This window comes from Bubalus kerabau, chromosome X (genome assembly GCF_029407905.1).
Source record: "Bubalus kerabau isolate K-KA32 ecotype Philippines breed swamp buffalo chromosome X, PCC_UOA_SB_1v2, whole genome shotgun sequence".
In the NCBI taxonomy this organism is placed as follows: domain Eukaryota; kingdom Metazoa; phylum Chordata; class Mammalia; order Artiodactyla; family Bovidae; genus Bubalus; species Bubalus kerabau.
The window spans coordinates 87,710,089-87,737,245 of record NC_073647.1 but is presented as its reverse complement, the minus strand read 5'-3'; the positions used below and the strand labels follow the sequence as shown (position 1 = coordinate 87,737,245).

The 27,157-nt window shown below is 36.6% G+C and overlaps 1 long non-coding RNA gene across 1 annotated transcript in view; it reads left to right on the top strand.

The window, feature by feature from the left end:
- LOC129639442 (uncharacterized) overlaps positions 1 to 27,157 on the top strand; it is a 32,718-nt gene that overhangs the window by 2,655 nt on the left and 2,906 nt on the right. The window contains exon 2 of the long non-coding RNA XR_008708421.1: positions 13,107 to 13,199. This is a non-coding gene — a long non-coding RNA (uncharacterized LOC129639442). The remainder of the gene's footprint in view (positions 1 to 13,106; positions 13,200 to 27,157) is intronic.

The window sequence follows — 27,157 nt, the reverse complement described above, 5'->3', positions numbered from 1 at the left end:
CGGATTCATTTTGATATTTGGCAAAACTAATACAGTTATGTAAAGTTTAAAAATAAAATAAAATTTAAAAAAATAAAAAATAAATAGATTAAAAAAAAATAAAGTGAAAGTGTTAAAAAAAAAAAAAAGAAGTGACATAGATTGTCAGTTTGCATTTTAAATCTGAGGCCCAAATAGTTGAAGTGAATGGGTTAAGTACCACTGTGAGTTTGTAACAGAGAAAATGCTGGATTCTAGGTCTTGTGACACTTTGTCCAGTGCTCATTTCACTTTACTGTCTATCAAGGCTTGAAGATTAACAGACATATGCATTTTTCATTGGGAAATGTTAAAAAGATGTCATTTTGAAATCACTCACAAACTCTCAATACTGGGGTCACAATTCAGGCTTCTCCCAAGGGCCCTGATAACATAGCAAACCTTAATTTGCTGGGGTTTACCACTGTTTCCTATTGTGCTGAGGGAAAAAAAGAAATCTCAAAATGCAAATTGATATACCCTAAGTGCCGTGATATAACACTACCACAGACCTGGCCATGGACTGAATGCTTTTGTGCCATATTGATTTCAGTTCAGTTCAGTTGCTCATTCGTGTCTGACTCTTTGCGACCCCATGAACTGCAGTATGCTAGGCCTCCCTGTCCATCACCAACTCCCAGAGTCTACCCAAACCCATGTCCATTGAGTTGGTGGTGCCATCCAACCATCTCATCCTTTGTCGTCCCCTTCCCCTCCTGCCCTCAATCTTTCCCAGCAACAGAGTCTTTTCAAATGAGTCAGCTCTTCACATCAGGTGGCCAAAGTATTGGAGGTTCAGCTTCAACATCAGTCCTTCCAATGAACACCCAGGACTGATCTCCTTTAGGATGGACTGGTTGGATCTCCTTGCAGTCCAAGGGACTCTCAAGAGTCTTCTCCAACACCACAGTTTAAAAGCATCAATTCTTCACCGCTCAGCTTTCTTTACCATCCAACTCTCACATCCATACATGACCACTGGAAAAACCATAGCCTTGACTAGATGGACCTTTGTTGGCAAAGTAATGTCTCTGCTTTTTAATATGCTGTCTAGGTTGGTCATAACTTTCCTTCCAAGGAGTAAGCATCTTTTAATTTCATGGCTGCAATCACCATCTGCAGTGATTTTGGAGCCCAGAAAAATAAAGTCAGTCACTGTTTCCACTGTTTCCCCATCTATTTGCCATGAAGTGATGGGACCAGATGCCATGATCTTAGTTTTCTGAATGTTGAGCTTTAAGCCAACTTTTTCACTCTCTTCTTTCACTTTCATCAAGAGGCTCTTTAGTTCTTCTTCACTTTCTGCCATATGGGTAGCGGGCATAAATTTGGCCAAGCTAAAGGCATTAGAGAGTACTACGAAAGCCCCGAGGTCTAGGAGATTCCATATTTGAGAAGAGAATCAAGATTACAGGTTATCTGCCTGGCAAAAACTGGTATATGTGGCTTAGGATAAAATGTGAGGAAGCTAAATATTATAAGAATTGTTGGTATGTGGATCCCAAAGAGGATGCAATTGTTAATGGCTTGGGTATAACTAATGTTTATCATATAAGAGGGTGATAATCTGAGATTTGAAAATTAAAGTAGGCTCTCTTGGTATAGTCAGTGAAAGATGATTAGGAGTAGAAAGTATACTTCACAGACATCACTTTCATTTACAGCAACAGCTGCATTAGCTAGATGCAGATAAACTTCTTGAGAAATAATCAGATGTGCATAATCTTAACCAAAATCATCTGTATAGACTCTGGAGATTTGGGTATGCACCTTGGTCGCTCAGATGGTAAAGAATCTGCCTGCAGTGCAGGAGACCAAGGTTCAATCCCTGGGTCAGGAAAATCCCTTGACGGTAGGCATGACAACCCACTCCAGTATTTTGCCTGGAGAATTCCATGGACAGAGGAGCCTGGCAGGCTACAGTCCATGAGGTAGCAAAGAGTCGGACAGGACTGAACAACCAACACTTTCACTTTCAAGAACTTCACTAACTGATTACCTAGTAAGGAAACCAAAGTTTAAATCATTGGCCATGATCAGTATATGGGTCACCTAGAAGGATGACTTATGACCAGAGCATAAACTAAGGCTGCCCATTCAGGCTCAGTTGTATCTCAGACAGCATGATTACTGTTTTATTAGGTACCTAAAATATATGCAAATATCTGCTACCAAGTCAAAAGTCCCTAAATCCCTTTCTTAATGATTGACAATATATTTGTTTCTTCCAAGAGATTTTACTCTGCTGGAAAATGAATGACATTCACAATATGGACTGATTTATTATTTACCCAATTTGTTTCATTTTTTAAAAAAAATCAATTTCAAAACTGCAAAAGGACATGTTTTCTTGATATTTGTAATTAAGGTCACATCAATGGATATAATTAAGCCATCTTGATTACAAAGATGAGTAAGACAGTGGCTCCAAACTACAGAAAAAATTTGTGTTCTAAATTTACTATAACAAGTTGAAAATCTCTTTCTCTGTTTTCTTCTTGTAAAATGAAGTTCTTGAAACTAATGAACATTCTTGGCAACTTGACAATAATATATTGTGATACTAGTGAATCAAGGATATGTACTAGACATTCTTGTAAAGAATCTGAAACAAAAGACTGGTGTTATCTTTAAACACAATGATATGACAAAGTTAGATAACTTTTATTAAAAATTCTATCAGAGGTACTCTAAACATAAAGTTATGCTTATACATGCCTCTCACAGTGGAAAGTTAAATAATTATCCAAATAATTCAGTTAATGTTGATAAAGGAAGATCATAACTTGGGTCCAATAAGCAAACTTTTCTTTAGTAGACACAGTGTTGTTCTCTTCCTGTTTTTGTCCAATATACTTGGTTAGTTTAAATTTGTAAGTATAAAAATAATTTAGAAATTTCTATTTTTTTTTCTTGGGTGGTAGGGATGTGCAGAGGGGATTTTAAAATCTATATTATCCTGCTCCTTATTAATTTTTATAACTAAAAATTTTACTGATTTAATATTCTAAAGATATATTTGCCATTTTCTCGATATTTCCATAATAATAATGTTAATAACATCTGTTTCTATCTCTTTTGATCCAATTTTGATTCGTATCTAATTTTTTTTCTTGTTTTGTTGTTGGTTAATCATTTTTTCCTTTCATCTTAATATTTTTAATTCTAAAAGTACAAGTAGACCTCTTTTTTCTAAGAATGCTAGGCATAAAATTGGGTAGTACTAATTTTACTTAATATAATAAGGGAAATTTTGGTCACTTAACCTAGCATTAATCTCTCTGTGGAAGAGCCACTGATGATAGAAATACCCGGTTTGATTATCAAAATCAAGCACAGTCCATGTAAAGACATCAGGTACAGTAATGTCTTTCCCTCTGAAAGTCTATGACTTCCAAATCTTATCAGGTCTTAAAAAAATGAATTGTTTTAATTTCACATCAATGGATATGATAAATTCACTCTGTTTATACTCTACCTAGCTGAAGCACAATAAGAATATGACATACTGTGAAGCTATCAATTAGCTTCACAATTAGGGTTAATTAGGGAAAGTAGATTTTTGGGACTGAGTTATACAGAGTGTGTGATCATCCTCTGGATTTTGAGTTGCTCAGCTTTTCTCTGGCCATTTGCTTGAAGAGCCTTTTGGTCACAGAAAATAGTGTAAACTTCATTCAATTTTGGACCATGAAATTTGACTAAGCAAAGCACTGTAAAGACATTTTGCAATCAGCAGAGACAAGAGTGCTATTTCTCAGAATTCACAGAAGAAGGCCTGGAATATATTTTACATAGAATTACCTGTTAATAAGCATCTTGATTCAAAATTACAGTTGTATTAACTGAACATTAAGAAATGTCACCTGTGTATCTGAGCCTTTTCTAGGGGAAAAAAATCGCTGAGGAAATTTAAAGCTCCTTGACCTCTGGGAATCAGTAAATTGAAAATCCCTGTGATATCATTCAATAAGGAAGAGATGTTAAGGTTGATTAACCTGGGTTATAAGTTGCTCCTTGACTGGGACTTGGGAAAAACATATAGAGCCAGAATAAAAACTTATGCTAAACAAATATCTGGAAAACATGCCATTATGGTTAATCATGCCGGCTCCTATCCAAATGCAGTGTGATCCCCAATATGCAGGATGCTTTAATACATTGGATAGAGATGCAGTCTTTTCCCCAGCCTTTTCATTTAGTCACATATTTGTGAACTTGAAGCAAATATTTTGATATGAAATGAAAATGAAAGGTGAATCATCCTAGTAAACTCATCTCCAAAGACTTATGATACTGCCTTGGAAATTTTAACTCTAATCTAGTAATGAATTTGTGCATTAACTCTCTTGTCATATTGGGCCAAAGAATGGACAATACTCTTATGCAATCATAGTTTATTCTCTTTTCCCATTAAGTTTTAACATTTTCATTAAAAAAGATGGATTGTCTAATAGTGTATTTTCAAAATAAGATTTCAATTTCACATTACCCTTTTTAAGATTTGAAAAATTCATTTTGGAATATAAGTTAATTTTGATTTGCTCAATCTCACTCTTAAGCATGTTGATTTCATTATCCTCATGAAAAATTCTGAGTCTTTCTCTTTCTTCTATTATTACAATTTTGGGAGACCAGTCTAGTTTTTATAAGAAAGGAAAAATAATTAGAATTTTCCAATATGATTTATGAGTTTAGATATACATTTAGTGGTTCCAAAATCCTCCTCAAAGCTCAAGCTGTGAACTCTGTGGTCTAAGGGTTAACATCAAATTCAGGCTATCCTTGAGCTGTTTTCTCCTCAAGGAACTAATGCCCTAATCAAAATCATGTATCTTCTTAGTAATGACTCCAGAAAAAACTGCTAAATAATTAATAAGCTACCTATAGCCTACGATTAACCAATTTTTAAAGCCTATCTACTACAAGCCCTAACTTTGCTTTTGAGTTCTCTACTATCAAAAATAAAAATGATTATTATTTATTGTGCACTTATGATGTGCACTAAGCATTGGGCAATAACTCTTACTTCTTAATAATAACTTTATTATCTCCCCCCATCTTATAGATGGAGAAAAGCAATGTGAAAGAAATTAAATAACTTACTCAACGTTTTACAACTGTCTTGTTCAGATGGTAACAACCCTGTATGCAAGACAGCAAAAGAGACACAGATGTATAGAACAGTATTTTGGACTCTGTGGGAGAGGGAGAGGGGGATGATTTGGGAGAATGGCATTAAAACATGCATAATATCATATAAGAAAAGAATCGCCAGTCCAGGTTCGATGCAGAATACAGGAAGCTTGGGGCTGGTGCACTGGGATGACCCAGACAGATGGTATGGGGAGGGAGGTGGGATGGAGGTTCAGGATTGGGAACACGTGTAGACCCATGGTGGATGCATGTTGATGTATGGCAAAACCAATACAATATTGTAAAGTAAAAAAAAAAAATAATAATAATAATAAAAAAATTAAAATTAAATGTTAGTAAAAAAAAAATTTCAAACCCAATTTTGTTGGTTGTCAAAGCCTTTTCCATTACACTAGGCTGTCTCTATATGACAATGTCACATCACACTATTTTGACCCTTTCCATTTGAAATCAACAGAGTTTACAGCAGAAGGAATCAAGTTGTACCAATTTTGAAATAGGTTGTCCTTTTATTAAGTTTGGGCTGAGTAAACTAGGAAATAAGAGAGTATAACACATAAAATGAGAAATAAAAATGGATTTAAAAAAAGAGATCATAGAAAGTATAGATGAAGTACTTTAATTCTCTTTAACCAATCTATATGGTGTGATGACTACTTTTTCAGTGTAGTATGGATAATAATAGGAGTCATATAAGATAAAGCTTCTGCCCTCATGGGGCTTATTTACTTGAGGGAGATAAAATAGCCCACACTAAACCTGAATATACAAAACCGATTTAGAAAATACATTGTGTTTTGCATTAAACAGAGACTCACTATCTACATTTACATTTAAGCTGATGTAACACAAAAAGTATTTTAGCCTGGTTAGGCCATTCCTGTGTGTCTGAGTCTTTCCTAGAAAAAAAAAAAAAAAAAAACCCTGGAGAAGGCAATGGCAACCCACTCCAGTACTCTTGCCTGAAAAATCCCATGGAGGGAGGAGCCTGGTAGGCTGCAGTCCATGGGGTACCTAGGAGTCTGACACGACTGAGCGACTTCACTTTCATTTTTCACTTGCATGCATTGGAGAAGGAAATGGCAACCCACTGCAGTGTTCTTGCCTGGATAATCCCAGTGACAGATGGGTCTGGCAGGCTACATCCATAGGGTTGCAAAGAGTCAGACATGACTGGAACAACTGTGCATGCATGCACCAACCATCGGAAGAAAAAGTAGAACTATATTTATATTAGTGAATCATTTTTTTCCCTTAAGACCAAGGCTTTGGTATTACAGGATGTATGTCCCAGATTCAGAGCACAATCTATGGCTATATTACAGAAAGAATTAGTTGTAATCTAACATATATAAGTTTAGAAGCTCAGTGGTATAATATCTGACCCACCTGGTTACAGAACTCTGTGTAAAAATCATTTTGATATATGGCAAAACCAATACAATATTGCTGCTTTTGCTGCGTCGCTTCAGTCGTGTCCAACTCTGTGCGACCACATGGACTGCAGCCTACCAGGCTTCTCCATCCATGGGATTCTCCAGGCAAGAACACTGGAGTGGGTTGCCATTTCCTTCTCCAATACAATATTATGAAGTCAAAAAAATAAAATAAAATAAAATTTAAAATAAACAACAATAACAACAACAACAAAAAAAAACAAAATCAGAGGAAAAAAGTTTTAAGATAGTTCATCTCCTGATAATATTGGTTATCCCCTCATGTCTTCCTTATCTCTGCAATGCCCCCTCATCCTCCCCCACCCATGTCTATGTTTATTTATCCAAGAAGAAACAAAAGAAAGAACTTAAGACATCTACACCTGATTTAGAACTCTAAATCATACTTTCTGCAGGCACCAGTTACATACATGAGCTTCAAGATGTGCTCCTTTGGGACTGGTTTGGGGTATAACCTGAACAAGACAGCAAAATTTCCCGTTTTCAGTTTCTCTGTCTGTAAAAGCAGTGTGATTAAGGGTACCTCTTTCTATAGAGTATGAATCATCACGCTAATGCTTAATAGATACTTTGCATTCCTCTGGTCAGAGTTCCTCTACACAATTTGTAAAAGTGCTATGTGTGCTTGGATTGAAATCACGGTGGGAAAATTAGGTTGCGCCTGTCTTTCATCTGACAGATTTCCTTCAGCACATGAGAGCATTACATTTGGTCAAGTTTGCAGTTTGAAATGCGTAAGAAGGATAATAGCTATACACATTAGAGCAGAATAAATGAGAAAGAGAAGTGTAGTAAGTCCCCTATATACAAACGAATTATTTTCTGAGAGCACGTTTGTAAGTCCAATTTGTTTGTACATCCAACAAAGTTAACCTAAGTATCCAACTAACAGAATCAGCTAGCTATATAGTACTTTACTGTAATAGGTTTATAATACTTTTCCCACAAATAATACATAAAAAACAAATGCAAAAGATAGAGAAGACATTTTCAATTTTACAATACAGTACCTTGGAAAGAACAGTAGGACAGTACAGTAAGTGTCATACAGGGGCTGCCATCAAGAGAACAGGTAAGAAGAGTTACTGACTGGAGGAGGGAGAGAAGGTGGAAGATGACAGAGCTGAAGGATATTCAGCAGTAGAAGATGGAGGGCAAACCTCAATTTCACTCATGCCTGATGTTGTTGGAACACATGCTTGCATCTTTGAAAGTTCCCAACTTGAAGATTCATATGTAGGAGACTTACTGTATGAGTTTTATGGATTGGTGAAATCACTGCTTTTAGAAATGCCTTGGGCTTTCCTTGTAGCTCAGTCAGTAAAGAATCTGCCTGCAGTGCAGGAGATCCAGGTTTGATCCCTGGGTTGGGAAGATCCCCTGGAGAAGGAAATGGCAACCCACTCCAGTATCCTTGCCTGGAAAATCTCATGGACAGAGGAGCCTGGAGGGCTGCAGTCCATGGTGTCGCAAAGAGTTGGGCACAACTAAGTGACTAACACTTACTTACTTGTGGTATCAGAAATAGAGACACGGATGGAGAAGAATACCTTATGGAATGGCCTAATCATGCTAAAAACTATTGTGGGTTTGTACCCTAAATATATGGCAGATTTTACATAGCTTGACATTTGAATTGCTCAATTTAGTATTTTATTTTACTAATTTCTCTTGTTTTGTTTATCATGTCACTGCTACCAGTCTACAAGCTTTTGAGGAGAGAGACTGTGTCTCCTTTCTTTTTATCTCCAGTGGCATCTAGCATGGTGACTTGATTTACTTTATGATATTGCTCATCTCATTGATTATTTCCTTTTTCTTTGATAATTTAACAAATTATAGCATCAAGAAAGGCGCTAAAGAGGAAAAAAAGAACAATTGTCTCATTTTGGTTAATTTCTTCCAGTCTTGTATGTCAGCAGAAATGGATGTCTGAGTGTCTGTGTTTCTGTATGTGTGAGGGGTGGGATAGGGAGAGAGATGAGGAAGAGGAAAGAATAGATGTTGAGTTTTTGCATAAAGATCGCTGGTTTCCATGTCATTGCAGAAAGAAAAATGAGAGACATTTATTTATGCTGATCTTTACACTCACCATTAGTTAGTAAGTTGGCAATCTTAATAATATACATAAAGTTTTCATTCAAATGATTGGACTGTATGAAGGGAAGAGAAATATGTGTGGATACACACATATTAGAGAATACACAGTTGAGAGAAAATGTGATGTAGATAAACACACACACACATGGATTTTGAATTAAAATTTAAGCTCTAGTTTTGGCTTAGTTATTAGCTTCCTATGTAACTCAGGAAAAATCCCCTACTTCAGTTACCTTGTTTGTAATAGCTAAATCATTAATAGGGATTATTAGGTTATTAATAGAGATTTAATAAAGATTAGTAGTCTAATCTTTATTTTAAATGCTCAGCCTGCCAGCAATTTAAAAATTATAATAAGGCTCACTGAATCATTATGTCATCTTTGGGTGTATTGATGTAAACAGCATGGTGTCCCAAGTGCTCAATAAATATTTGCTGTCTGAAATTGTTGAATTACTTACTCCATGTATAGGCTACTGAACCAGTGTTAGTGTAGGAAATAAGGGCTCTAACCTGATTAGCAGGCTTCCCTGTTGGCTCAGTGGTTAAGAATCTGCCTGCCAGTGTAGAAGAGGAGCCTGGTGGGCTACTGTCCATGGGTGCACAAAGAGTTGGACACGACTTAGCTGCTAAACAAAAAAGAGTCTAATTAAAACCTCTCCATTACTCTCCACCTATGGTACCACACTCATTTTGCTTAGGTCTGCCATAATTTTCATGAATTAGTTAATAATAAACTGCTAGGAAAATGTCTGCATGCTTTTTGTGAAGGTCTTGGATAATGTCTTCTAGTTCTCTATCATTAATGCACTAGCTTAATTTCTCACCTTAAAAGCAGAGATAGTGACCCTATTTGTGACCCCATAGACTGTAGCCCACCAGTCTCCTCTGCCAGTGGGGTTTTTCAAGCAAGAATGCTGGAGTGGGTTGTCATTTCCATGTCCAGGGGATCTTCCCAATCCAGGAATTGAACCCACATCTATTGCATTGACAGGTGCATTCTTTATCACTGAGCCCCCGGGAAGCCCCTCGATGGGAATCAGTTCAGTTCAGTTCAGTCACTCAGTCCTGTCCGACTCTTTGCGACACCATGAATTGCAGCACGCCAGGCCTCTCTGTCCATCACAAACTCCTGGAGTTCAATCAGAGTCACGTCCATCGAGTCAGTGATGCCATCCAGCCATCTCATCCCCTGTTGTCCCCTTCTCCTCCTGCCCCCAATCCCTCCCAGCATCAGAGTTTTTTCCAATGAGTCAACTCTTTGCATCAGGTGGCCAAAGTACTGGACTTTCAGCTTTAGCATCATTCCATCCAAAGAAATCCCAGGGCTGATCTCCTTCAGAATGGACTGGTTGCATCTCCTTGCAGTCCAAGGGACTCTCAAGAGTCTTCTCCAACACCACAGTTCAAAAGCTTCAATTCTTCGGCACTCAGCCTTCTTCACAGTCCAACTCTCACATCCATACATGACCACTGGAAAAATCATAGCCTTGACTAGACGGACCTTTGTTGGCAAAGTAATGTCTCTGCTTTTGAATATGCTATCTAGGTTGGTCATAACTTTTCTTCCAAGGAGTAAGCGTCTTTTAATTTCATGGCTGCAGTCACAATTTGCAGTGATTTTGGAGCCCAAAAAATAAAGTCTGACACAGTTTCTCCTGTTTCTCCATCTATTTCCTATGAAGTGATGGGAACAGATGCCATGATCTTCGTTTTCTGAATGTTGAGTTTTAAGCCAACTTCTTCACTCTCCTCTTTCAGTTTGTGCAAATCAGGAAAGTCTGCCTAAGATTGTATATCTTGAATTGGATATGGAATCCAGGCAGGTAGGCTTGTGATATGAGGCCTCTTGATCAGACCTGAGGTGATGAAGTACTGGAAAGAAAGAACACAAATTTTCTTCATATTTTTCCAATTTTTATTTAGAATTGAGGTAAGGTGAGGTAAGTCACTTCAGTCATGTCCGACTCTGTGCAACCCCATAGACGTTAGCCCACCAGGCTCCCCCATCCCTGGGATTCTCCAGGCAAGAACACTGGAGTGGGTTGCCATTTTCTTCTCCAATGCATGAAAGTGAAAAGTGAAAGTGAAGTCGCTCAGTCGTGTCCGACTCTTTGCGACCCCATGGACTGCAGCCCACCAGGCTCCTCCGTCCATGGGATTTTTCAGGCAAGAGTACTGGAGTGGGGGGCCACTGATTGAGTCTATCTGCCAAATCCAATTTTATACTAGACTTATAATATCAGAACCTTAGGGATAATTCAGTCTCTCATTTTACACACAAAAAAAGGTGAGTCCCAGAGATGGAAGGAACTTTCCTAAGATTATACCACTAATTACTGATACGGCCAAAACTAGAAGTCAGGAATCCAGTGCCTGGCCGGTGTTCATTCCCCTACATCCTGCTTTCTCTCAGCTTAAGTAACCTGTTCTGGGAGTTGAAAAATCCAGCAAGTAAAGCAGAATACTTCTGTAGTATATGGCTCTTTTAGAAGTAATCAGTGAAGTGACTCCAAAGTCAAAATCCACTTGTTGATACCTTGCCTGACTCCTGTCCATGAAATACAATAATTTAAATGACTTTAAAAAATAGTTCTTGAGAATACTTACCATCTTAGAATCTACTTCTAGACAGCTGGATTTGCTTGGTAGAGTTTATGATTAATCTCTGACTCTGCTCAGTCACTGAATTCTGTCCCTATAGTTTGTCCTCAGATATCTGCCCCACTTTGGTGGTATAGTTGAACTTGGATAGCTCTTGTTTTACCTTCTAACAAAGTACCAGTAGAGATCATAACTTTGTAACTTCCTGTCTGGGATTTGGTTCAAAGCCACCATGACAGACTTCTGTGGATTCTGGGGCATCTGAGAATGCATTCAGCTTACTCATTGTCTTCTCATGTCTATTTCTTTCACATTGTTACCTTCTTTTAATGACAAAGCAGTTTAGAAAAAACTTCAGTCTACTTTATCTACACTATTAATTTTCTTCATCAGGCCATTTTAAAGCCTATATTGAGGAGTTTCTGTGTGCTTAGCATCCTAATTACTATGTCTTAAAGGCAAGAATAAAAAGACAACATGCATTGGCTATCTATTGTGTGTCAAGCATACTCTTACTGACTTTTACTTCGTATACCTCATGTAATCTTAATAATATACCCCAGGAACAGGAATTATTTATTATACTCATTTTACAGAAGGGAGAAAGAGGGCAAGAGAGAAAGAGAAGGAGAGAGAAAGAGAGAGAGAGAGAGATTCCCCAACTGACCCTGGTGTTTGAACTTCTAATATGTAGTCTCTTTGAAAGGATCCCCTTCCTGAAGGAACTGGCAATCTGATGAGAAAAGACTAGCTTGAATCAAACTTGTTTAGGTGGCAGCTGCTATGTTTATTGCCTACCTCTTGTCTTTCCTGCTCTCTCTTTCCTATTGTAGAAATCTCTGCTAAAACTTCTGCAATCTGGCTTCTCAGGTAATCCTACTATATTGCACCATGTAAGGCTATCTGCCTCTGCATTCATTTATTTTCCTTCTTATACCAAGTAAAAAAATATACATATATCTTTGTATTTCATCCAATTCACCTTTTATGGTGAAAACTAGCTTATCTGATTGATTATAGTTAATCAATTAATGTGAAAATCCTCCTTGTAGCACTTTTATTTTAATAGGAGATTGTTGGAGACAAAGTGCCTAAAGGATAGAATCTATACTGGTGTATTTAAGGCAAAGTGGCAAGTCTGGGCAAGAAATCACTGGGTAAAGTGGAGCAGAGAGGAGCAGATGTGGAGTGTGGTTTTTTGATGCCCCTAAATCACCCTACATAGGGAGACATCTATAATCATTGCAAGGATACCCATAAGGTAGTTTTGCATACAAGTTAGTCTCTCTTCTTAGCACCAGCTGTGCTAACAGCCAGTGGCCAGCTTGGTTTCCTTATATGTGTATTCACTAATTAAACAGCTGTGGTCACGAGAACTCAGAAAAATCACTAACTGAGAAAAAGTCAGTTTCTACATTCCAAGTGTGTTGTGAGTTTGACTACAAGTTGTTGAGATTTTCTTGGGAAGCTCATCAAAATGAGGAGCTCCTTATGACCAAGGAAGGACTGTGAACCCAGCACTGACATCCTTATCCACTTATACCCTTTCAAAAAACTACTAAGTCAAAAAGAGACATCAGATGGTAGTAAATGGATTCCTGCTCACTCTACTTTGCTGTCACTAAGGGCTAAGGTGACTATTTTCATGCTCTCACTTGTCCACAGTAATCTATTTCTGGGTTCTAAGCATCCGCTTTCTGAAACTTACCAGCCTTCTGTGAGAATGCTGTTCCCACTGTTCTTGACCATGGTTCTTCTATGTTCTTTCAGGCACGAATGAATCAAAGCAGCCGGATTCCCCATGGCTTCCTAAAGAGACCCTGTTGCTCTGATTAAAGAATTTTAATGGCACTGGAGGAAACAGTAGGTATTCAAACATTACCTTGACTTCTCTTTTTTCATCATCCTTAAAAGAGTGTGCTTATGCTCTGTGGGCCCTGGAAAGGCACTAAGAACCTGTCCCACATTTCCTGGTCCACTTGACAGATTACCAGGTGATGACCAGGTAAATTACATTTATCTTAGGCAATAAATGTAATCTTATAGAACATGAAAGGCCACAGTTTATAGAGTATTTGATAGAATGTTATTTTTATTAATAGTGTCCCATTGAGTCATATTGGAATCTGAGACAAAGGGAAGAATAAGTTTAAATTATATATATATATATTTATTATTATTATTATTATTCAGCACACATTGGCCACACTAGTCATACAATAGAGAATAATATGTGTGTGTTGAGACAGAGTATGCCATTTGCTGGAAAGGAAGATTATAGTAGCTATAGGTGACCCACATACATATTAGGCAAACATCTATTCACTGATTGGTAAGCTTAAAAATCAATAAATCTTAGGCTAAGAACAGATTTTAGAGATGGGGGGGGTTGGTATGCTTCTATTGGCTTCTTTGTCTTGATGTCTATTCTTAAAAGAAGAGTATTACTGAAAAATCAGCCTAGATATCTAACAATCAGAAGTGAAAATATCTAATACTTAAGCTTACTCTAAAATATCATGAGTATAAACCAAATTGACAAACCTTAAGCTAGACATATCAAGAAAAAAGAGAGAGGGTTCAAAATATATGAAAGAGAAGTTATAACAGATGGCACAGAAAAACAAATTACCATAAGAGATTACTATGAAAAATTGTATGTCAAAATATTGGACAACTGAGAACAAATAGTAAATTCCTAGAAAAAATATAATCTTTCAAGACTGAATCATGAGAAAATAGAAAATCTGTATAGACATATTACCAATAAGGAGATTGAAGGATTAATAAAAAATCTCTGAAAAGGAAGGGTTAATTAGGGACTTTGGAATTGACATGTACACACGGCTATATAAAATGGATAACCAACAAAGACCTACTGTATAGCAGAGGGAACTCTGCTCAATATATGTAACAACATAAATGAGAAAAGAATTTGAAAAGGAATGGATGCATGCATATGTATAACAGAATCACTGTGCTGCACACATGAAATTAACATGACATTGTTAATCAACTACACTCCAACATAAAATAAAAAGTTAAAAAAATCTCCCAACAAACAAAGGTCTAAGCTTAGATACCTTTAATCATGAATTCTACAAAACATGAAAAGAAGATTTAATACCTATCCTTCTCAAACTTTTCCAACCAATTGAGGAGGAAGAAATCCTTCCAAATGTATTTAATGAACTGAACATTACCCTGATATGACAACCAGGCAAGGATACAACAGAAAAAGAAAACTACAGGAAAATATCTTTAATAAACATAGATGCAAAACTCAACAAAATATTGGTGAATCTAATTCAATAATATACTAAAAGGATTATATACCACAATTGATTAGGATTTATACTAGAGATTTAGGGATGTCTCAACACATACAAATAAATCAATGCAATTCATCACATTAACAAAATGAAGGATAAAAATCATATGACGAGCTCAATAGATACATGAGTCATTTGAAAAAAAATTCCACATACATTTGTGATTAAAATCTCAACAAAATAGTTAAAAAGGGAAGATAATGCAACACAGTGAAGGCCGTATAAGACAAAACCACAAGTAAAATCATATTCAATGTTGAAAGCTTTTATTCTAAGATTAGGAACAAGATGAGGATTCCATTCTCATCACTTTTATTCAACATAGTATTAGAAGTCTTAGCCACATCAATTAGGCAAGAGAAATAAATTAAATGCGACCAAATTGAAAAGGAAGAATTAGAGCTGTTAATATTTTCAGAAGAAATTATACTGTATATAGAAAACACTAGAGACTGCACCCCAAAATTCTTGGAAGTAAGTGAATTCACAAAAGTCACAGGATACAAAAGCAATATACAGAAATCTGTGGTGTTTCTATATACTATTAATGAGCTATCACAAAGAGAAATTAAGAAAACAATCTCATTTATTATTGCATAAAAATACTAGGAATAAAATTAACCAAGGACTTAAAATATCCATACACTGAAAATTATAAGACACCGATGAAAGAAGTGGAAGAAGATATAAACAAGTGAAAAGATATTCTATGCTCATGGAATGGAGGAATTAATATTGTTAAAATGTGCATACTGCCCAAAGCAGCCTACAGCTTCAAGGCAACACCTGTCAAAATTTCAATGGCATATCTCATAGAACTAAAACAATGCAGTACAATACATAACTACAACAACTAATACTAAAATTTGTATCAAATAGAGGGTTCAGGATGGGGAACACATGTATACCTGTGGCAGATTCATTTCGATATTTGGCAAAACCAATACAATAGTGTAAAGTTTAAAAAAACAAACAAACAAACAAAAAAAAAAAACCAGAAGATCCTGAATAGCCAAAATAACCTTGAGAAAGAAGAAAACTGGTGGCATCATGCTCCCTGATTTCAAACTCTACTACAAATTTATAGTGATTCAAACTGTATGGTACTGGTGTAAAAACAGCCACACAGATCAACGAAACAGAACTGAGAGCTAAGATATAAGCTCACACATATGGACAATTAATTCACAACAAATGAGCAAAACAGTGGAGAAATGACAGTCTCTTCAATAAATGGTGGTAGGAAAATTGGACTTTCACATGCAAACAAATGAAACCAGCTTACACAGCATACAAAATTAACCCTAAATGAATTAAAAATTCGAATATAAGATCTAAAATCATGAAATTTGTAGAAGAAAACATAGGTGGTAATCTCATTGACATCAGTCTTAGCAATGATTTTGTTGATCTGACACCAAAAGGCAAAGGAAACAAAAGCAAAAATAAACAAATGGAACTACATCAAGCTTACAAGCTCCTGTAGAGCTAAGGAAACCATTCTCAAAACAAAAAAGTAGCCTACGATATGGGGGAATATATTCTCAAACAGTATATCTGATAAGGGGCTAATATCCAAAATATTTTGCTGACAAAGATCCATATAGTTAAAGCTATGGTTTTCCCACTGTCATGTATGGATGTGAGAGTTGGACCATAAAGAAGGCTGATCACCAAAGAGCTGATGCTTTCGAACTCTGGTGTTGGAGAAGACTCTTGAAGGCCCCTTGGATAGCAAAGAGATCAAACCAGCCAATCCTAAAGGAAATCAGTCCTGAATATTCATTGGAAGGACTGAGGCTGAAGCTGAAGCTCCAATTCTTTGGCCACATGATGCAAAGAACTGACTCATTGGAAAAGACTCTGATACTGGAAAAGATTAAAGGTAAGAGGAGAAGGGGATGACAGAGGTTGAGATGGTTGGATGGTATCACCAGTTTGATGGAAATGAGTTTGAGCAAGCTCTGGGAGTTGGTGATGACAGGGAAGCCTGGTGTGCTGCTGTCCATGGGGTTGCAAAGAGTTGGACATGACTGAGTGACTGAACTGAACTAAATCCAAAAGATATGGGCTTCCTAGGTGGCCCTAGTGGTACAGAACTTGCCTGCCAATAGAAAAGACATAAGAGATGTGGGTTCAATCCCTGGGTCACAAAGATCCCCTGGAGGAAGACATGGCAACCCACTCCAGTGTTCTTGACTGGAGAAGTCCACAGACAGAGGAGCTTGGTGGGCTACAGTCCATAGGGTCACAAAGAGTTGGACACGACTGAAGTGGCTTTGTACACATGCTCCTATGGTCTATGTTCAATTCCTGTACCTTGTAGATACAGCAAACATTAATGGTTATAAGAAGGGAAGGAGGTTGGGGGAGTGGTTGAAATGGATGAAGAAGGTCAACTTTGTTGTGAAGGAGGGTAACTAGACTTGTAGTGGTGAACATTTTGGAGTTATCCAAATGTTTGTTTATAACGTCATATACCTGAAACTTACATAATAAAAAATCATGTGCAAAATGACTACACAGATCACTTAAACATGGATTAAAAAAAGCCCCTAAATATGGTCACTTTGGATTATATTCCTAACCATGAGGTCAGTGTTTTAATAAATAATACAATACTTTGTAGTGAACGTATCATTTGTATGTTAATGTGTGCATGGCTAACAAGTATTTAGTGTATGGATTTATGGATATGTGAAAGCCAACCTGAAGCCACTCCATCCTTGCTTTCTTGTTGCACTTTCTCATAAAAGGCGGAAGAGCCACTTCTCAAGATTACTTGAGACATTTCCCCTGAGGTGATGAGCATAACTGGAGAGCTCAGACAGACAAAGAGAGAAAAATTTAGGCAACTGTCCAAAATGTATAATGTTTGTAACAATCATAAATCAGTGACTAGTGATAGGTTGAGTAGGTTACACCGCTACTGATATATTTCTATTGTCTTTTGTGAAATAAATATCTGTTGGCTCAATTAATGGACCGTACTTCCATGGGAAGTATTACAAATGAAAGTGCTGCTTTAGCCTGAATTTCAATCATGATATAAAATTCAAATTAACTAAGGACAATTCAAATGCATTTTCATTTCTGAATAACCATAAAAGTCCATAAACAAGATACAACTTCAGGCTCAATAGAGAAAAAGAGAAATACTCAACTACTACAATTAGCAAACAAACAAACAAAAAGCTAAACAAGACAAATAACAATAAATTCTTTGTATTAATAGGTATGTAGTTTGCAATTTGTATTAATAGGTATGCAACTTGTAATTTATGTAATTTGTTTAAATGATTTCCTCCTGGAGACATTAGCTAGCATTTGGTTTTTGGCCACACATTTATGAATATTTATAATTATTTTACACTGTATAATGCTAAAAATTTGTTCATTTTATTTAATATATTTATATAGCACTTGGTATAGAATCTTAGAAATATCAACTCCTCATACCCATAGAGAAAGGCACTGTTATCTCATTTTACAGATGAGGCAATTGAAATGTAGAAATGTTTGTGTTACTTGCCCAATTTCAACAGCTAGTCAGTTGCAGAGCCTCAGTTCGGAAACACTAAGACTGGCTCCAGAGTCCATTTTATTGTCAACTACAAATGATGCCTCATTATTTGTAAAATATTTACATATTGTGCCATAATTATATATGCATGTACATGAAACACAGCTCAGCTGGTAAAGAATCTGCCTGCAATTCAGAAGATCCCAGTTCGATTCCTGAATTGGGAAGATCTGCTGGAGAAGGGATAGGCTATCCACTCCATATTCTTGGGCTTCCTTTGTGGCTCAGATGGTAAAGAATCTGCCTGCAATGTGGGAGACATGGGTTCAATCCTGGGTTGGAAAGATCCCCTGGAGAAGGGAATGGATACTGACTTCAATATTCTGGCCTGGAGAATTCCATGGACAGAGGAGCCTGGCAGGCTACAGTCCATGGGGTCACTAAGAGTCAGGCATGACTGAGTGATATGACTAACACTAACATGAAAACATATATATATGGCATAGAATGCCAGAGCTACTTAAAATCCAGAAGTAAGGGAATTATCTGGTGGTCCACTGGTTAGGATACTGTGCTTCCAATGCAACAGGCATGGGTTCAAGCCATTTTCAGGGAACTAAGATTCCAAAGCATGTGGTGCAGCCAAAAATGGTAATAATAATAATAAAATAAAATTCAGAACTAAAAGGACAACATACTAGTGCCAGAAGTGCTGTTAAACATTATTTGGCTTAACCTACATATTTCAAAGAAAAAAATGGAGGCCCAGATAAATTGACTTGCTCAAGGTCACACAGATATTCAATGGCAGAAGTGAAACAAGAACTGATGTTTTCTCACTCTCAATCTGATATTATTTTCATTTCACTAAGTTACCTTTGCTATTATTAATTTAAGGAAGTATATCATCGTTTATATTTTTAATGAGTATCTCCTTCAGATCTTCATTTTTCAAAGCTATATGCTGATAATCTTTGTGACACCATGGACTGTAACCTACCAGACTCCTCTGTCCATGGGATTTTCCAGGCAAGAGTGCTGGAGTGGATTGCCATTTCCTTCTCCAGGGGATCTTCCCAACCCAGGGATTGAACCCGAGTCTCCTGCATTGTAGACAGACACTTTACCATCTGAGCCACCAGGGAAGTCCGAATAGTGATGCTATGTTTCACCAAATAGTCTTATAACTTATTCTTTGAAATTATCTTTGAGACTGAGTTGAGCTAATTAAGAAAACTGAGTCTTAATACACTGTGATCATATCTTGTTTTTGGCCAAAAAAGGTGTTTTTAACTTGATCCTTAAACTTCATTCTTCAGACTTGTTTCTGAATAACTTTTAACTGTTTCCAAAATTCAACTACCATTATAAGACAAAGACTTTTCACCACAGGAATTATTCTAAAGTATGTGGGGCATACTCTGAGTGTAATTCTAAAGGAGAGTTCCAAAATTTTCCTGAGCAATAGGAATGTAACTGGAATAAGCATATAACCTTTCAAAGTGACAGCCTAAGAAAGACAAATTCAATTGGTTGCTCGCTTACTGATAAATTTGTTTGTTTGTTTTGAGACATATTGTTCCATCTATTTAAGCATTTTAATTTCTTGGCAACATTTTGTAAATATTAGTGTACAGCTTTTTCACATCACTTGCCAGATATATTTCTAAGTATTTCATAATTTGATGGTATTATAAACGTTATTTTCTAAGTTTCAGAGTCCAACTGTTCATTAATAGTACATAAATATAAATGGATATCTCTTTATTGACATGTTTTCTGTAAACCTTGCTTTATTCATTTTTTTAACTGGCAGTTCTTTTTTTTTTAACTGTATTTTTAAATAGACAATCATGTCATTTAAAAACAAAGATTATCTTGATTCTTCCATTCTAGTCTGAATGCATTATTTTCTTTTATCTTGCCTGGTTGCATTCGCAAGTTGTACAATGTTGTATAGAAGGAAAGAGAGCAGACATTATTTACTTACTCTCAATCTTAGGAGGAAAGAATTCAGTCTTTAACCATTAAATAAGATTTTAGCTGTAGGATGTTCCTAGGTGTCCTTTATTTTTTATTTTTATTGAAGTATAATTGGTTTACAGTGTTGTGTTAGTTTCTGGTGTAAAGCAAAATGACTATGTGTGTGTGTGTGTGTGTGTGTGCGTGTGTGTGTGTTTTCAAGTTATTTTCCATTATAGGTTATTATAAGATATTGAATATAGTTACACTTTGTTGTTTGTGATAACTTTATTTTTAAAATATATTACCACTGTAAGGAATCCAAAGTCTTAAATGTTAAAAGCATGCATGTGCTGCATTGTGTTTATTGGGTTACTTTTCCCAGATAAATAAGTTCAAATGGAGAATACCATTCATGCTCCCAGGCAAAGGAAATTTACTAGAGATGAATATATTGGTGTGTGGTATGTAGGATATGTTGATAATACAGTTGAAGATGTTGTGAAAGTAATGAGAAAGTCAGATAGAACTAGAAATAAGAAAAAAACAAAATAACAATGTGACAGAGAAGGTCAGATGAAGTAAGTTGCAGTCTAAACAGGGGGCAGAGAAGAGAAATAGGACAGAGTGAAGAAGGGGATTAAAGAAAACTTTTAAGTTTAAACTTTGAGTTATTAATGATATCAATGATGTGCCCAGTATTGAGAAGGACAAGGAAAAAGAAGGGTCCCAGTTTTAGATAAATTTGCTATTTAGGATTGCTAGCCATTTGTTTCAGCCTTCCTCTTAGCTTATCTGTGAAGTCTTGTCAAAATAATCAATGGGCAGTTAGATAAGAGGCCAGTCATAGAACTAATGATGGAAGCACATTAACACTTGATGAACATCTTAAAATGAAAAGAATCATATTTCCCATATTTGCAGTTGTCTGCCACTGAAGTCAATCAATGAAACAAACAATTGTTAAAATGTTGCAAAGAAAACAGGAAGAAAATGAAATGATTAAATTTAAATGAATATCAAGAAGTGGTGAGCTACTTAGTTTTCAATCCAGTGATATAAAGAGTCATCTCAAACCAACTAAGCACTGAAAATAACACCATTCACTGGAAATAATCCTTTTATTTACTGTCACCAGTTTTGGTTTAGAAGTACCTTCTCTCTTTAGCCTTCCATAAGACACATTTAAGGGAAAGATATAAGAAATAAATAAAGAGCAAGCTTCTGCCTAAATTGCTTCTAAACTCACTTTAGGCCAAATTAATTCCCTAGGCATATAGGTATCCAGAAATCCAGCTGTACTCTGATTAGATAATGACAGAAATGTAAGCAATTGCCTTATGTCAGAAATAAAAGTGAGCAAGCCAGCAGGTAAATGTAATAGGGAAAAATATAATCTTTTCTCAACTGCAGGTTTTGGGAACAAGTGCTTGTTCAACACAGTTTCAGTACTTGGTAAGTCCCCTGGGTATGATGGGGGAGGCAGTTGTCATTTCCTGCCAAAAGAAAGCAGCAGGTGGTGGTTTAAAAAAAAATAAAAATAGCACCACATTACCGCAAAGAAGTATGCTCTTCCATTCTGGTGTGTGTGTGTGTGTGTGTGTGGTAGGAGGGTAATATTTTTTAAGCTTGAGTCGCTTTTATTTGCATTTCCTTTAATTGTAATACAATTCAGCTGTTTAAATGTATACTGAAAGTTGAGATTTTTTAAAAAGGCACTAAGTTTGTTTTGAGTTCTGTACTCTGCCTCGGGGCTTCCTTTGTGGCTCCATGGTAAAGAATCTGCCTGCTGATGCAGGAGATACGCTTTCAATCCCAGGATCAGGAAGATCCCCTGGAAAAGGGAATGGCAATCCAACTCCAGTACTCTTGCCTGGAAAATCCCATGGACAGAGGAGCCTGGCGGGCTACAATCCATGGGGTAGTAAAAGAGTCAGATGTGACTTAGTGACTACATAACAACAATTCTGCCTTAGTTCAGAGGTTGCAGGTAAATATGGTAACATTGTAGCTGAATTATTTTTTAAATGTTAGGTGAGCATGGAAGATTATCAGGGTCACTGTTGCCATGAAGGAGGGATTTTCTTTTTGATTGTTTTTGAAATTTCTTCAATTTGATCTCCAAACACTTATATGAATATATTTGATTATTTTGAGGAAACTGTGGATGAAATCATAATCAGTTCAATGGTATGGCATCCAGAACAATTATTTTATCCACTGAGAGATGACTAAGAAGGAAGAACAAATTTTCCTGCTATTAAAAAATTCAGATATGATCCTCAGTAAATAAAAAAAGGAAATTCTTTAAAAAGAGGTTTGGTAATCTTCAAATGCTTTGCAGTAGCCACTATCAATTATTAAAACAATAGCTGGAAATCACTAAATATGTTTTTAGATTTTATAATTTCAAGAGCCTTTAAGTGACATACTTCAAAAATTATACAAAACTGGATAATTGAAAAAAAAAATATCCTACAGCCATGCAGGGGAATTTGTATTCAAATTTAGTAGGCATCTACTAAAGGTCTGCCAATGAGCATTTAGTATTGGTCTAAGTGTTGTGAGAGTTGGACCATAAAGAAATCTGAGTGCCAAAGAATTGATGCTTTTGAACTGTGGTGTTGGAGAAGACTCTTGAGAGTCCCTTGGACTGCAAGGAGATCAAAACCAGTCAATCCTAAAGGAAATAAGTCCTGAATATTCATTGGAAGGACTGATGCTGAAGCTGAAACGCCAATACTTTGGCCACCTTATGTGAAGAATTGACTCATTTGAAAAGACCCTGATGCTGAGAAATATTGAAGGCAGGAGAAGGGGGCGACAGAGGATGAGATGGTTGGATGGCATCACAGACTCCATGAACATGAGTTTGAGCAAGTTCCAGGAGTTGGTGATGACAGGGAAGATGCTGCAGTCCATGGGGTTGCAAAGAGTCAGACACGACTGAGTGACTGAACTGACAGAAGTGTTGTGACAGATATGTGGATGATTAAGACAGAGTTCCTGTTCACAAAAAGCTAACAATTTAGCAGTTATATAGACAACTAACTATACTATTAGTCAGGCCCCATCAGAAGGTTTGTATGCATGCTAAGTCGCTTCAGTCATGTCCAACTCTTGTGACCCTATGGATTGTAGTCCACCAAGCTCCTCTGTCCATGGGATTCTCCAGGCAAGAATACTGGAGTGAGTTGCCATTTGCTACTCCAGGGGATCTTCCCAATCCAGAAATGGGGTTGAACTCGAGCCTCCTGTGTCTCCTACACTGGCAGTAGTGTTCTTTACCACTAGCGCCACCTGGGAAGGAGAGCTAATTCCAATCTGAATGACTCAGAGTCTTGGAGGAAGACATGAAATTATCAAAATTCTCTTTTCTATCAAGATTTTTTTTTTATCAAAGTGGGAAAGTGAGGATGGGGGACTGGACCTTAAAAACTTTCAGACTAAATTAAAAGAAAGAGAGACAGAGACATTAAAAGGTACACAATATATTCAAGGTCAGCCTGGCATGGTGAAAGCCTAAGACATTTGGAAGAGTATAATAAGAGATCATGCTAAAGAGACAAAATAGAGCTTTGAATGTCAGATATTTTAAACCATCAGTGTGAATATTTGAAAGATTTTGCATAAGTTCATGATTTGCTTTATCCTGTATCTGATAAAGATATCTGTAGAAATATGTTCATCTAAAATAAGAAAGTTGTGCTATTTAACATAATAAAAAAGAAGTTGGGCTATTGCTTATGCTAAAATGTTGTAAACAGAGATAAAATATGAATGTTTGTTCCTCCTGAAAACTGCTAAGTGCTACTGATACTATGCTAGAAAGGTACAAAAAGTTTGCAGCTGCTGGTGGGTATTCTTTATTTGCTTATCTATTCCTTTTAGGTATAAACACTATGTTTTGAGTCAAGACAGAATAGAATCTCATCATCTTTCTGTAATAACATCTGCAAAAGACTTTGGAAGAAGGGATTTTCAGGGTTTCTTTTTTATGCTTTTCAACTACTACAGACTGCTAGAAAACAGTGAATGATATTGATCTGCTTTTAAAGCCAAAGAATAAGATTAATAAAGGACATTGACTTGTTGTTCATTATATACCGATCTTACAAATATTTCCACTCATTGAAAAATTACCTTATTTACTAACAGAGCATTATGAAATGAAAACAAATATACAAAATTCCAATCAACTATTGGCCATGCATCAAGCTCCAGGGGCTGACATAATCCCAGGCTTAACTTCAGATGGAGTCTGTGATCCTTGTAGGACACCTCAGCCCTGTCTTAGAGAAAAGTAAAATGTCTGGATATTTGTGAATGTAGTACTTTAAAGACTGGTGTAGGATGAAAAGAGTGTCATATGAAAGGGTTCTATATTACCCAATTTTCACTATCTCTTTTCAATCAACATATATATGATGCCATCTCCAACATATATGACAACGGTTCTGGTGAGGACCTACAGAATAATTTTATGTTTGATATTTCGTACCTGAGGCATCCTTATTCCAGATTTGGGCTACAGTGACCTCCAGGTGAATATGTCATTACCTTGTTCTTAGATCATGAGTAGAGTAGATTTGACACAAGAGTCTAAGAGTTTAGTCTGGGACTTGCCCCACTTAACACCCCCATACTCCTCCTTTTGGAGACAGAGCAAAAGAAACATATACCTACTCTACTAACATTTTATATTCATAACTCTTTTCTCAAATGTGGTGGCTTATAAAAGAAGAAGAATATGGGAAAAAGATGCATTAGCAGTTATGTGCCATCCTCTCTGCTTCCATCTAAAGCCAAGGGACATGTACCTGTCATAGCATTTCTGTCACTGTTAGAAAATTAGTCAAGGAATCCAATAATCTTCTTTTTCAGTGACACTTCAGTGTCAATAATTAGAAAGATATCTCTAAGAGCCAAAAGTTTCCAGAAGACTCAGTTTGTTGCTGCTGAAAGGAGAAGTGTAGGACCACAGTAATTGTTCCTGATATATGGTCACTTCTTGGACAATATACATTATCTGCCATTTAAAATTCAAAATTAAGATTGCCCTTTGTCAGATTAATTGCCTTGTTCTTGGGATATCAAATGTTCTCTGGTAATTTTTCAGAGTAGTTACTGAAGTCTCTATGAGTACTTTTTAGGGCTTTTTACTGAGAGCTAACTAATTCCTTTTTGCAATTTGTACTTTAGTATTTAAAATTTAATTCTAAATAATTTTTCATCAGGATCCTTTATGAAGTTTCTGAAGACCCCCGTGTCTTCTGAAGGAAGGAAACTATTAATAAGCAAAATTCTATACACTTTGAATAATATAGTGTGGAGAAATGGCTTCAAATTACAAGTAAAACACAAGTAATGGTGGAAAGTTGAAATCACTAAGTACCAAGACCAGAAACATCAGATACACTGAGTAGAAAGGCAAAGGATGCAAAAGTTCTGAGGTCTATTACAACATGATCCAGAAATTCTGAGTTTGTATGAAGTAGTGACATTCCTCAAGAAAAGTTACTAGGTTTAAATTACAGGACTCTATCTTTAAAGGTGGGAGGCTGATATCCCAAGCCAAAACTCTCTGTATAAGGCAAAAGGCTTATCCCTTAAGAAAAAGGAGTTTGGACCCCAGCCAACAAATGGGAAAGGGCTTTTTCTTTCTTCTTTCTTAAAGCAAGGAGTTTGGGCAATTCATGAATTTACATCACAGTAGGTAGTTACCTACATCTCAAAGCAAGGCCAACCCTGGAGTGAGGTCCTGGAGACTGGTTTAATTTTAGACTTCATGCTTGCCCTTTTTACTAAAACTCATAAGGTTTGTTTCAGTTCAGTTCATTTCAGTCACTCAGTCATGTCAAACTCTTTGCGACCCCATGAATTTCAGCACGCCAGGCCTCCCTGTCCATCACCAACTCCCGGAGTTCACTCAGACTCACATCCATCGAGTCGGTGATGCCATCCAGCCATCTCATCCTCTGTTGTCCCCTTCTCCTCCTGCCCCCAACCCCTCCCAGCATCAGAGTCTTTTCCAATGAGTCAACTCTTTTCATGAGGTGGCCAAAGTACTGGAGTTTCCACTTTAGCATCATTCCTTCGAAAGAAATCCCAGGGCTTATCTCCTTCAGAATGGACTGGTTTACTCATCCACTTTCACAGACAATTAATCATGTGAAGCACTGGATACTTTGTTTGGATACACCCTCAAACAGAAAATTGCAAGAAAGAGCTGCAAAAAAAAAAGGGGGGAGGTGGGCAGAAAGACTTGATTATCTTGGACCTTAGTTTATTTTGTGGAAGCTTATGATTTTACTTAAAATAAAAAACGCCTTCTTGCCCAAATGTTCATGTATGGCCTCAGACACAAGGTGAACATTCAAAAGAGCTGAGGAAAATCCCCACAGCCCTGTCAGCACTGAGAACAGGAAATACGTACAGTTTTCCCACCATAACAGCTTGTGATCTTCTCATCACTTCTATAAAACTGAAAATATTTAAATGTAATGTGTAGAATTGAACTTTGTAAAATGGTTACTTGTATTTTAAATAGAAAGTTATATACACCATGTTTGCCCAGGGACCATATTTTGAGAAGCTTTGTTTAAGAAAAAAGGAAAGACTAAACATAGACACCTATAAATCATGTGGATAAGAGCAAGACCCTAAGACATGAGAGCTGTCTAAGAAAAAACTAAATTTTTTAATGAATGGTAGAAACAAGAAAGTGGATAGTGGCTAAACTAAGTTTTAATTATCAGTACAGATTTCAACACCTTCTGCAGTCACCCAATCCAAATATCAGTTGGTATGCCCTGGTCTCTAGGATGAGAAGTGATTGTGAACTAGGATATCTGAGAAAAAGCAACATGACTGGGCATTATCGCTGGTGATGTGAAATTGAGTGATGACCTTCCCTCTTTCTCCAAATAATTAAAAGTGCACTACTCAGAGCAGAGGAACAAGATGCACAATCTGCTGGAGAGGAACTGTGCTTCAGATCTGAA